The following is a 14,373-nucleotide window of genomic DNA, read 5'->3' on the forward strand; positions in this document are numbered from 1 at the left end:
CACCATTCAAATTTAGGATCATAGCTCTAGTATTAGAACTATAGGTTCTAGTATTAGAACCAAACAGACTCCTATGGCATCTGCATTGAGGCTGCATTAAAATTATAGATTAATTAGAGAGAATGAACATCTTCCTGTCAAGAACACAGTGTACCTTTCTATTTGTGTCCCTGCGGTACCATCCTAATGTTTTCTTAGTACAGATCTTAGCATTTCTTATTAAGTTCATTCCTAGGTGCTTTATCTTTGTAAGAGATAAAGAAATGAGATCTTTTAATTTTTTAAAACCTAGCTACTACCAAATGAATTCTCTCATCATACATAATAGTTTTTAATTAATTCTCTCAGGTTATTACCTATAAGTAATGTGAAATTATGTCTGCTGTCCAATTTTTTTTTTTTTTTTTTTTGCATTGGGGATTGAACCTAGGGGGCACTTTACCAGTAAACTACATCCCCAGACCTTTTATGTGTGTGTGTATGTGTATGTATGTGTGTGTATATATATATATATATATATATATATATATATATATTTTTTTTTAGTGTCCATGAACCTCTATTTATTTGTATGCAGTGCTGAGAACCAAACCCTGTGCCTCACACATGCTAAGCAAGCGCTCTACCACTGAGCCACAACCCCAGCCCACATCCCCAGACCTTTCTAAAAATATTTTTTAATTTTGATACAGGGTCTCACTAAGTTGCTTAGGGCCCAAGTTGCTGAGGCTGCTCTCTAATTTGTGATCCTCCTGCTTCAACCTCCTGAGTCACTGGGATTACAGGCATGTGCCACTGCGCCCAGCACCTGTTTTTTAATTTTGTCTAAATGCATTGCTTAGAACCTCCAGAATAATGTTAAACAGTAATAAACACCTCCATCTTATTCCCGATTTTAACAGCAATTTCTTGTTAAGCAGGAGTTGAAACAAATGTTGGTCTTGCTATACTAAAGAAGTATCCATATCTTACTATTACACAACAATCCAACGCATAACAAATAAGAACTGGGACCAGACAGATCAGGTGTAAGCTATTGCAACAAAGAGATGAGAAAAATTGGCGGATTGGGGATATACCTTGGAAATACAGTTACCAGGATGTGCTGATAGGCTTGTATTCTAGCTTATATTTTGAGGCTTGCCTATTAGTTTGTTAAATTAATCTGAGCCTCACTTTGAAAATTAACATTTGGAAAAATACTGAATGAGCATTTGCTATATACCAGGCATTTTAAGATAAAACAGCAACAAGGCAGACTTGATTCATAAAGATTATTCATAAAAGATCTCATTTCTTTATGAGATTTCATTTTTTTCACAGCCTCATGGAGCCTGTGACATAATTATAGTGAGATGAGTGCTACAAAAGAGAAACATTGACACATTATCAGGCACCTAATCTGGATTTAGAGATCAGGAAATGCCTCCCAGAGGAAATTCAAAATGCAGCCCAAAGAAAAATGAACGGTTGGTTGGGTGGGTCCTGGTGAAATGGATGATACGTGCAAAGGCCCTGTGATAGGAAAAATAATTTGCCTGAAGTTTGGGAATAGAATGAGAATGGAGAAGTAGGCTGGAAGCAGGTCACTCAGACTCCTAAACTATAATAGAAATTAGGAAACCACCACATTGTTTTTTTTTAATATAGTAAAATGTATAATGTATGCTAATCTTAAATTTACAGCCTGAAGAATTGTTACATATGTAGATATTTATATGTTACCCCAGACACACAATTTCTGGAAGATGATTTCATGCCCCTTCTCACTCAGTAATCCTTATCCCTGGAGTTGAGTTTATATTCTGGGAGATATATGAGATATAGAATATCTCTCAGAGATATACAATTTCGTGGGGGTGGTACTGGGGACAGAACTCAGGTTCTAATACATGCTAGGCAAGTGCTTTGCCACTGAGCTACCAGCCCTAGATGTTTTACTTTTTAAGTTTATGAGCCTTACCAGACTTAGTGGTTCAGACCCATAATTTCAAGGTCTCACACATGCTTGGCCAGGATTCTACCATTAACTATATACCTTGAGCTCAAACTACAGCTTCTGTACTCAGCAAAACTAGCCTTTTGGGGAGGCAAGGCAGAAGCAGGCCAGTTTAAGGCCAGGTAGACAACATAAGGAGACCCTGTTTCAAAATATAATAAAATTTGAAAAAGTTTATGAGCCTTTGTTTGTATTTGTATGTATTTGAGAAGAATATGTATTATGTTGTTGTTGGATGGAATGTTCTATAAATGTCAGTTTGGTCAAGTTGGCTCATAATACTTGCTATTCAGGTATCCAAATCCTTACTGATTGTCTGCGTACATGCTCTATCAATTACTGACAGAAAAGTGGTAAAGCCTCCATTATAGTGTGAATCTTTCCATGTCTCCTCTAGATTGTTCAGTTGTATCTTGAAGTTCTTTTGTTAGGTTCATATACATTTAGGATTACTATGACTCCTTGGAGCAATGACTCCTTAATATGTTATGTTCGTCTCTATCCCTGATCCATTGTTGTTCTGAAGTCTACTTTGTTGTAAACTAATACAGCTACTCCAGGTATCTTTTGGTGAGAGTATGCATAGTAAATTTTTCTTCATTCTTTTAATTTTAACCTACTAAACACTTTATATTTAAAAGAGAATTTCTAGTAGAAAGCATATCATTGGGTCTTGTTTTCTAATCCAACCTAACTATCTCTCCTTTAACTCGTATGTTTGGATCATTTACACTTAAAGTGATAATTGAAGTAGAAGGACAGAGGAAGGGGAGATGTTAATCAAAGGGTACAAAATTTCAAATAGACTGGGGTAATATGTTTTAGTGACCTATTTTTTTGTATAGTGACCAGAATTAATAATAATATATATTTTAAAATTGCCAAAAGGTTAGATTTTTAGCATGCTCACCACAGAGAACATCTATTTCTATGGTTCTTTATTTCTTTGTATGGATCCAAGTTTCTGGCTTTTATAATATCTCTTCTTAAAGAACTTCCCTTAATGTTTATTATAAAAGAGATCTGTAGGTAATGAATCTCATTTTGTTTCTCTGATAAATTTAATTTCTCTTTTTAAGGCTAGTTTTGCTGAGTATAGAAGCTGCAGCTTGAGCTCAAGGTATAGTTCAGTGGTAGAACACTGGCCAAGCATATGTGAGACCCTGGGTTCAATTCCCAGCACAGGAGAAAGAGGGGGCAGGGAGGAAGAGAGAAATCTGGTTTTACTGTATTTTTTCAGCATTTCAAAGATGTTATTCTACATATTTTTTGTTTTGTTTGCAGTTCTGGGGATCAAACTCAGAGCCTGATTCATGTCAGGTGAACACTACCACTGAGCTACACCCTTAGCTCCTTATGTATTTTTTAACTAGATGTCTGCTATAATTCTCACCCTAGTATCTCTGTAGATAATGTGTTTTTTTCTTTCTTGCTATTTTCAATAATTTCTTTCTCTTTGGTTTTCAACAGTTTGAATATGACATGTCTAGATGTGTGGCTTTGTGGTGGTTATTGTTATTTGGTATTTATCCTGCTTGATATTCTCTCACTTTGAGTCTATGGTTTGCTGTCTCTCACTAATTTGGTAGAATTCTAAGCCTTCATCTTGCCAACCATTTCTCCTTCTTGTTCGTTCTTTTTTTCCCTTCCAGAATTTCAAGTATATGCATGTTAACCATTTAGTATTCTTGAGTGCTCTCTTCTTTCTTTTTATTCCCCCACTCATTTCTCTTTATGCATTTCTGTTTGGATGATTTTTATTGACCTATATATTTAAGTTCACTGATTCTTTCTTCAGCTACATCGTGTCAAGTGATGAGCTAGTCAAAGGTATACTTCATTTCTGTTACCATATTTTTATTTCAAACATCTCCATTTCATTCTTATTAGCTTCCTTTGCTAAAAAAGATGAATAAAATCTTATTTTGACATGTTGTTTCCTCTACTTTTCCCATTAAATCTTTTAATATATTAATCCTGTTGTTTTAATTGATTTTCAGTTTTGTTTTGTTTTGTTTATACTGTTTATAAACCCAGTACTGAGTTACAATCCCCAGCCCTTTCAATTTTTTTATTTTGAGGCCCTTTTGCTTGGGGTCTTGCTACATTGCTGAGGCTGGCCTCAAATTTGTGATCCTCTGGTTTAGCCTCCTGAATCACTGGGATTACAGTATGTGCCACTGTGCCCAATTAATCCTATTATTTTAAAATCCATGTCTGATTTGAGTCTGGTGCTGATGATTGCTTTGTCTCTTCAGGGTTTTATCTTTCTTTTATGTGTGCCTTGTGATTTTTTTATTGACAGATAGCTATCCTAGGCTGGAGGTACAGTGCTTGTCTAGCATGCATCAAGCTCTGGATTCAATTCCTAGCACCACAGGAATTATGTGTGTGTGTGTGTGTATATACACATAATTAAAAAAAATAAAAAAAAAAAAAAAAAAAAAAACGAGCATTCCTTTCCTTCTGCTAGCTCTTTAGTGTGAAGGATTCTGTAATCTCCTTGAGAGATGGGCTGGGTTGAACGTTTGCTTTGCTATTATTATCCTCAATGCACCAGAGGCTTAAAATTCCTCTAGTGATAACTTGTTTTTGTCTTTCCCCTTAGACTTGCATCTTCCCTTTGTACTGTTTCCCAGAAAGAGTCTGTTTCTTACAACTTCTCCATGATGTATTCCTGTGTTATTTTTACTGTCAAGTGGAAGACAGTATATCGTTTCTGGTATTAGTGCCTTTATAAAGAGACTCTGAGAGACCCTCACCTCTTCCACCATGTGAAGTTAAAGCAAAAAGATGGCCTTAAATAAACCAGAAAATGGGCCCTCAACAAACATCCAATATGCTGGTGTCTTAATCATGAATTTCTCAGCCTCAAAGACTGTGCAAAATAAATTTTTGTTGTTTACAAGTCACCTATTTTATGGTATTTTGTTGCAGCAGTCTGAGCAGACTCAAATGAATGGAAAAACACCAATAAGGGGCTGGGGTTGTGGCTCAGAGGTAGAGCACTCGCCTGCCATGCATGAGGCACTGGGTTCAATCCTCATCACCAGAGGAAAAAAAAATAAAGATATTGTGTCCACCTATAACTAAAAAATAAATATTTTTAAAAAATACAAGTAAGATGACAAGATAGTAAGGATTACCCAGGAAAAAAATGTAAGAGACAGCGAAAATCCAGACATACATGTGGAAAAAGGCTTAACCCTTTACTTCACCAAAAAGGAAATCCAAATGTCTAATACATAAAAGGTGCGCAGCATCAATAGACATCAGAGAAATACATAAATTAAAAACACATCCACAAAACTGACCAAAAAAAAATTCAAAATGCTGCAGGGCACAGTGGCACACACCTGTAATCAGAGCAGCTCAGGAGGCTGAGGCAGGAGGATCTCAAGTTCAAAGCCAGCCTTAGCAACTGCGAGGCACTAAGCAACTCAGAGACACCCTGTCTCTAAATAAAACACAAAATAGGGCTGGGGACGTGGCTCAGTAGTCGAGGGCCCCTGAGTTAAATTCCCAGTACCAAAGGAGAAAAAAAATCAAAACTCTGACAGTAGTAAAAGTTGACAAGTGTGTGGAGCAGATTCTCACACATTGCCCAAAGCATGTAAATTGGTTCACTTTATAGTACAGTTGACAATACTCTATGACTCAGCAAGTCCACTCCTAGGTATATACACAGAAAAATGCATACATATAATTACCAGTATTTGTGTATAATAAGGCTAACAGAAAGAGTATTCACACATCCAGTTACAAAGACTGCAACTAAACTATATACTTATTATCATAAATAATGGTATAGTCCCACAGTGGAATGCTATAGAATAGTGAAAGTTGGTGAACTAAAATGAAACATGGCAATGAACATGAATCTCAAACATTTCACTGAGAAAAAATAAATATAGGAAATTAAAATATGCCACCCCAAAATATGATACTTAATGCAATAAATAAATTAAAAGCACTCTGCCCTTTCTCCGCTACTTGCCTATAAAAGCAGGCTGACTCAGTCACCAGAGACTCTTATCCCAGAGACAATAGGGAGATGAATCTACATAACACCAACAAGCTTTACTGAATCCTTAACTTTTATTAATTCCCCATATAGTTACCTTTCCATAGTTTACTGATCTTGTAAGCCCAAAACCCTTTTCCTTTGTTTTTTCATCCTCTAAATTCATTGTTCTTTGTTAAGATGCAATATAAACCGAAATTCTAACCTCCTAAACTTCCGTGTTTTAAGTTATTCATCACTGAGTTTCTTCTGCATGTATGCAGAATGCATGCATTAATAAATTCTTTTTTTTTTTTTCTTTTAAATGGATCTGGGGATTGGACCCCGAGCCTCATGAGTGCTAGGCATGCACTCTACTACTGAGCTACATCCCAGCCTCTTTTGCTAATCTTTTGTCAGTCAAACTTTTGGGCCCCAGCCAGAGATCTTAGGAGGACAAAGGAAAAAGGTTATTTCCTCTCCTACAGAAACAAAACAGAAAAGAAAATATACTGTGTGATTCCCTCCATAAATTTTTAAAAACTAAATTACATTGTTTAGAGGTACATTTACAAGTAGTGGTCAAGGAAATGACCACCCAAAGCTGTTTAATCATTGCTCTAAAAAGGAGGAAGTTTGCTATGATCAAAAAGGGGTTCATGAAAGACTTCTGAACTCCCAATAATGCTCCATTTCTTGATCTAGGTGGTAATTACATAATCATTTCAATTGATAATCATTCAGTAAACTATACATCCACATACAATTTTCTGCTAGGATGTAAATTTCACATATAAAGGAAAAATAAGAGACCAGGCTGGGTTTAAGTGTGATGAAAGACCATCTTGAGCATTATGGGGTGACTACGAGACAATCAATTATTTATGATATTAAATAGTCTGCAGACATAAATCAGGGATGATATGGATGATTTAGATGATGACTGAAGAACAAAAATAGATAAGATCATCTACAAAATGTGTAAGTGACAAGAGAAGCAGGCATAAGACAAGACTCCTTGTGGAACTCCCACATATGACGAGCAGAGAAGGAAACACTGGCAAGGGACACTGCGAAAGAAAAACCAAAGAAGTAGGAAGAAAACCAAGGAAAGGTGATGTCTGGAAAAAAAAAATGTTTTAAGAGGGGAGTAATTGATATGTTGAATGCTGGTCAAATAAGATGAAGATGGAAAAGTGTCTATTGCATTTGTAAAACATGATCAACTGGGGCTGGGATTGTGGCTCAGTGGTAGAGTGCTTGCCTAGCATGTACGAAGCCCTGGGTTCGAACCTCAGCACCACATAAATGTAAAATAAAGATATTGTGTCCACCTAAAACTAAAAAATAAATATTTAAAAAAATATATGATCAACTGATCTAAGCAAGAGTGAGTCCAATGAAGAGATGGGGATGAAGGTGGAAGGGGAGGTAAGCAGGATTATCACACTGCACAATTCCACAAGGCACCTTTTAAAATTATGTCCCAGAGAAACTATGAATGCAGACAACAATACAACAGAGCTCCATACTGCTATGTAATGCAGAGAACCTGGGAAGGAAATGGCATTCTTGACTAAAATATTTTAAAAGCACTGTAAGGTCCAACTGCCTATCATCAAATATTGGTTCTAGATCTGGGATTGAAGCTCAGTGGTAGAGCACTTGCCTAACATGTTGTAGGCACTGGGTTCAATTCTCAGCATTGCATATAAATAAATAAAATAAATATCCATCAACAACTAAAAACAAATTTTTTAAAATACCGGTTCCACCTTTTATTAAACTTGGGCTGGAATGGAGCATGGTAGTACATTCTTGTAATCCCAGCGACTCGGGAGGCTAAAGCAGAAGGATTGCAAGTTTGAGGTCAGCCTCAGCAATTCAGCAAGACCCTGTCTCAAAACAAAAATAAAAAAGACTGGGTATGTAGCTCAGTGCTCCTGGGTTAAAGTCTTAGGTAAGGAAAAAAAAAAAAAAAAAACAACTCTGTCCTGAAGTGTAGCTCAGGACTTTTATGGAGAATAAATAAAACAACCAACATACATATAGTAGGCATTCAACAAATGTAAATATTTTTCGTATTACTTAGACAATTATTTCAAGAAGTTTGGCTATGAAAGAAGGAGAATAAGTCAATAGCTGAAGAGGGGAATGGAATTTTGAAGGAAAGTGGTATTTTATTTTGTTCTTAATTAACTTTGTATTTTAGAAACTTCAGGTTTTCAGAAAAAATTGTGCAGGAAGTACAGGGACTTCTCACATACCCTGTCTTTCCCTTCACACCTGAGTTTCCGCTTCTAGTAACATCTTCCATTAATCTGATACATTCATTATGATTAACATACCCTATTGATAACATTACTACCAACTAAAGTTGGTAGTTTATACTAGGCTCACTCTTTGTTTTGTACTATTCTATGGGTCTTGACAAATACATAATATCACAAACCATCATTACAATATCATATAGTTTAATTTCACTCTCCTAAAAATTCCCTGTGCCCCACTATTCATCCCTCCTCCCTCTAAGCCCTTGAGAACCACTAATTTTTTATTGTCTTTATAGTTCTTCTCTTTCTGGAATGTCAATAAATTGAAATTATGCAGTAGGTAGCCTTTTCAGACTGGCTTCTTTCCTTTAGCAATATGCATTTAAGTTTTTTCCATTTTTTTGTTGGTTGGTTGGTTGGTTCTTTGTTTTTTTTAAATATTTATTTATTTTTTAGTTATAGGTGGATACAATATTTTATATTTATATTCATTCATAAAAATGTTAATTTTGTGAAGAACATAAGTTCTTTTTTAGAATTTTTTGTATTTGAATGCTCAGGTGTTCTGGTACCATTTGTTGAAAAGGCTATTGTTGTGCTTTTGTTCCTTTCTCAGGGATCACTTAGCTATGCTTATGTGAGTCCATTTCTGGGCTCTCTGTTCTGTTCCATTGATCTATTTGTCTCTTCTTTCACCAATACCAACACCTATTTGATTACTATAACTTTCTATAGAGCTCAGATACTGTCACTCCTCCAATCTTTTTCTTTTTTGATATTTTTTGATTGGCTAGTCTGAATATTTTGCCTCTACATAAAAATAAAAATTTTAGCATCAATTTGTGGGTATTCACACAATAGCTTGCTGGCATTTCGACTGAAGTTGTATTGAACCTATAGATGAATTTTGGATGAACTGACATCTTAACAATATTTAATCTTCTTCTCCATGAACATGGATTATCCTTCCATTCATGCAGTTTTTTATTTCTTTCATTCAAATTATATAGTTGTCCTCATACAGAACTTTCACATACTTTGTTAAACCTAATTTTATTTTGGAGTTCTCTAATGCATTTGGTATTGTGTGTTTGTTTGTTGACGTAGTTGTTGGTTTGTTTTGTTTTTCATTTCAAATGCTGCTTATTTATTGTTAATACTCAGGAAAGCAATTGGCTTTTGTATACTAACTTAGTATTCTGTGGCATTGCTATATCACCTAATAATTGATTTTCTACATAGACAATGATGCCATTCTGCAGTTTCAATTCATCCTTCCCAGTCTCAATATTTTCCTTTCTTGTCTTTCTATATTTTCCTTTTCTTGTCTTATTGTAAGGATTTCAATATGATGTTGAAAAGCTGTGTGAAAAGAGACATGCTTATCTTGTTCTTGATTCTTGGTGAAAAAGAAGGCATCTATTTTCTCACCATTAAGTATCATATTAGCTGCAGGGATTTTTATTTATTTATTTGTTTGTTTTTTGTAGCTATTCTTCATCAGGTTGAAGAGTTCTTCTCTAGTCCTAGTTTACTGAGACTTTTAAAATCATAAATGTGTTAAATGTTATTAATATTATTTATTAATAATATTGTTTGATTTTCCTTCTTTAATCTGTTGATGTGATGAATCACATTAGCTGATTTTTTAATTTTTTTTTGAGAATTTTTAAATATTTATTTATTTACTTTTTTAATTTTCGGTGGACACAACATCTTTGTTTGTATGTGGTGCTGAGGATCAAACCTGGGCCGCACGCATGCCAGGCGAGCGCGCTACCACTTGAGCCACATCCCCAGCCCTGATTTTTGAATATTGAACCAGAGTTGCATATCTGGAATAAATCTCATTTGGTTGTGGTAAATAATTCTTTTTCACATAATTGAATCCACAGTGTTCTGTTCTTTTCTTTCTTTCTTTCTTTCTTTCTTTTTAATACCAGGGGTTGAACCCAGGGGCACTTAACCACTGAGCTACCTCCTAGCCCTTTTTTATATTTTATTTAGTTAGAGACAGGGTCTCACTGAGTTGCTTAGGACCTTGCTGAGTTGCTGAGACTAGCTTTGAACTCACATTGTTTCTATCATTACTTTGAACAAAATGCCAGTTGCTCACATCAATTAAAAATAAGAAAAATAATGGGCTGGGGTTGTAACTCAGTGGTAAAAGTGCTTGCCTAGCACATGTGAGGCACTGGGTTCAATCCTTAGCACCACATAAAAATAAATAAAAGTATTGTGTCCATATATAACTAAAAAATATTTTTAAAAAAAGAAAAAAGAAAGAAAAAGAAAACCAGGTGTAATGGTGCATTCCTGTTATCCCAGAGACTCAGGAGGCTGAGGCAGGAGTATGGCAAGTTAAAGGCCAGCATCAGCAACTTAGTGAGACCCTATATCAAAATAAAAAATAAAAAGGACTGGGGATGTAGTTCAGTGGTAAAGCAGCCCTGGATTCAATCCCTGGTATTTTAAATAAAAGAATATAAATATTTCACTGCATTTTCATCTTGGTTGCATGATTTCTGAGGAGAATTCAGACATAATTCTTACCTTTGTTCCTCTGTAAATAAGTATTTGTTTTCTGTTTCTTTATTGTTGTTGTTTCTTTCAAGATTTATTTTTTTAGTGCTAGGGCCTTGCACATACTAAGCAAGCACTGTACAACTGAGCTATACCCTTAACCCAGGATCTTATTCTTTATTTATTTATTTTTATTTTTTAACATGGTCTCACCATGTTATCCAGGCTGGGCTCAAACTCCTGGGCTCAAGCTATCCTCTCACACTCCAAGTCTCTGGGACTGCACCCACTTTATCTTTAATTTTCTATACTTTGAAAATGATATGCCTTAGAGTAGTTTTTTGGCATTTATTTTGTTTGGTGTTCTTGAGCTTCCTGGATTTGTGGTTTAGTATCTGACATCAATTTGGGGAAATTCTCAGTCATTATTTTTTCAAATATTTCTTCTGTTCCTCTTCTCTCTTCTCCTTCCTATTGCATAGATGTTACACCTTTTGTGGTTATCTGTTATCTTGGATATTCTCTCCTGTGTTTATTTTTTGTTTTGCTTTTTCAGATTCTTTTCTGTTTGCTTTTCAGATTTGGAAGTTTCTACTGAGATAGAATTTCTTTTTCTTTTTTCCTTTTGTTTTTCTGTAGTACTGGGGATTGAACCCAGGGGCGTGCTAACACTGAGTTATATCTGCCGTCCTTGGTATTTTTTGAGATAGGGTCTGTGCTAAATTGCTGAGGCTGACCTCAAACTTGCGATCCTGCCTTAAGTTCCCAAATTGCTGGGATTCCAGGAGTGTGCCACCACACTGGGCCTTGGGCCAGGGTTGTTGTTTTTTTTTGTTTGTTTTTTTTTTTCTTCTATCTGCTAATAGGCCCATTGAAGCCATTCTTCATTTCTCTTAACATCTTTTATTTCTTTTTTAGAATTACCATCTCTCAAAAAAATGGCTGTAGTGGTGCATACCTATAATTCCAACTATCTAGGAGGCTGACACAGAAAGAGTGCTAGTTCAAAGCCAGCCTGAGCAATTTAGCAAGACCCTGTTTCAACAAAACAAAACAAAAAGACTTTCCATTTCTCTACCACACTGTCCATCTGTTCTTGCATGCTGGCTACTTTTCTACTAGAGCCCTTACCTTATTAATCATAGTTGATTTACAGTCCCAGTTGAATAATTTCACCATCCCTGTCATCTCTGAGCCTGGTTCTGATGGTCCCTGTGCCTCTTCAAACTGTATGATGGGGTTTTGGGTTATTTATTGTTTTTTTTTCCACAATTTTTATTGGTGTATTATATCTATACATTATGATGGGATTTGTTGTTACATATTCATATACATGCACACAATATAACAATATAATTTGGCCAATATCCCTGCCCAGAACTTCCCCACTCCCTCCCCACCTACCAGCCTTGGTCCCTTTTTTCCACTGATATCTCTTTGATTTTCATGAGACCCACCTCTATCTTTCTTTTCCTTTTTCCTCTCTAGCTGCCACATATGAGAGAAAACACGTAACCCTGGATCTTCTGAGTTTGACTTATTTCATTTAACATGATAGTCTCTAGTTCTATCCATTTTCCTGCAAATGACATAATGTCAATTTTCTTTATGGCTAAATAAAACTCCATCCTGCATATATTGTTTGGGGTTATTTAAATTTTATTTTTTGCTTTGTTATTTTTTGGTATGCCTTGTGATTTCTTAGCCAGACATGGAATTGCTGTAAATAGGCCATTAGTATGTGGTGGCAGGGTATGAGGGGAAGAAGCTTTCCACAGCTCGTTGGTTGAGTGAGCCTGTACCTCTGGACTATGAACTTCCTAAGTGCTTCTCAGTTTCCCTCCATAGATGCGACAGGATGGCTAGAAGGGCCTGGGGTTGGGTATCTCCCTTCTCCCAAGCCAGTTGACTCTGATAAAACCCTAGCAGGTTAGGTTCTGGTTAACAGTCTGTCCTCAGGGCATATCTTGTTAGGAAGAACAGAATCTCTGTAGTATTTCAAAATGGTGCCTGCTCCCCTCCCCCTGCCAGACACATGAGGAGATTTTTCTCTGATATTTCCTATGAACCTGATAAAGTTCCAGGAGGTAAAATGCACACACGTGGCTGCCCCTGATAACTAAGTCCACCCTGAAGTTTTTCTCTCTCAGACCTACCCACTTTGAGCCTCCAGCAATTCATCAACCCACCACAGGTCCCCAGTGAAGTTTCACCTCATGGCTTTCTGCTCTGGTGAGTTGTAATGCACTGTATTCACCTCCACCTCTCTCCAATTTGGAGAGACAATGATTTGTTTGGTGTAAGACTCTTGTATACAAATACAATATTTTGTATACAAGAATATTGAAGGTGGCTGGGGCTGTAGGTCAGTAGTAGATAGAGTACTTGCCTAGCATGTGTGAGGCACTGGTTTCTATCCTCAGCACTACATAAAAAAATAAATAAATAAATAAAGATATTGTGTCTATCTACAACTAAGAATATATATATATATATATATATATATATATATATATATATATATGTATGTATATGTATATAATATTGAAGGACTAGCTGTTTTCCAAACTAGAGGGTCCAGAAAATTCTCACAGAGCCTAAAATCTTAAGGGAAAATCAGTTCAACTCTTAATCCTTCTAATAGGCACTCAGGCACTCTACCAGGGACAGGGAAGCCTGAGACGTGATCGTGCCTTCTAGAAGCTTATAAAAAACAAACTTTGGTGTCATGTTTAACATCTTGTGTCACATGCAATCCTCGCTTCAGCTCTGCCATTCCCCTCACTTCACAGACGTAGAAACTTGACCACAACCTCCTATGTTTGCTCAACTGTTCCCAATATGCCTCTTTTTACTCAGCCTGCCAGTCCACTGCCTCTCCTACATCTCCTTCCATTTTCACTTCCCTTCTTCTCATCTTCACCACAGTCTTTTTTTTTTTTCTTTGTCCTAGGGATTGAACTCAAGGACACTTTACCACTAAGATACAACTTCAGCCCTTTTTATTTTTGTTTTGAGGCAGGGGCTAACTAAATTGCTCTGGCTGACCTCGAATTTGTGATCCTCCTGCCTCAGCCTCCTGAATCTCTGGGTTTACAGGTGTATACCACACCACTGTGCCCCGCTACTCAGTCCACTATTTTTATCACTCTTTTGTCAATGCTATAAACTCTTTGCCTCTTTGAACTTCAATTCCACCTTCAGGAAAACACCCCGATCCTGGATAAACTGAACTTTTTCCTTCTGCATGCATATAACTAGATCTCTGAGTACCACAGAGTAATCTCACATATTAATGTGTATTGTTACTTCAAGTCATGTTCCCCACCAGGCATGGTGGCCCTCTGCACTGCTAGATGATCCTGTTCTATTCTTCTGGCCAACCTGCTCCTTCCCTCCTCACAATGACCATTTATATCTCTTTTAATTAGACTTCAAAGTCCTGCCTCTTCTTTTTTTAATATTTATTTTGGTTTTTTTTTTTTTTTAGTTGTAGGCAGACACAATACCTTTATTTTTATTTTTATGTGATGCTGAGGATTGAACCCAGTGCCTCATGCATGCTAGGCGAGAGC

This window comes from Callospermophilus lateralis, chromosome 4, assembly GCF_048772815.1.
Source record: "Callospermophilus lateralis isolate mCalLat2 chromosome 4, mCalLat2.hap1, whole genome shotgun sequence".
NCBI classification, from domain to species: Eukaryota; Metazoa; Chordata; class Mammalia; order Rodentia; family Sciuridae; genus Callospermophilus; species Callospermophilus lateralis.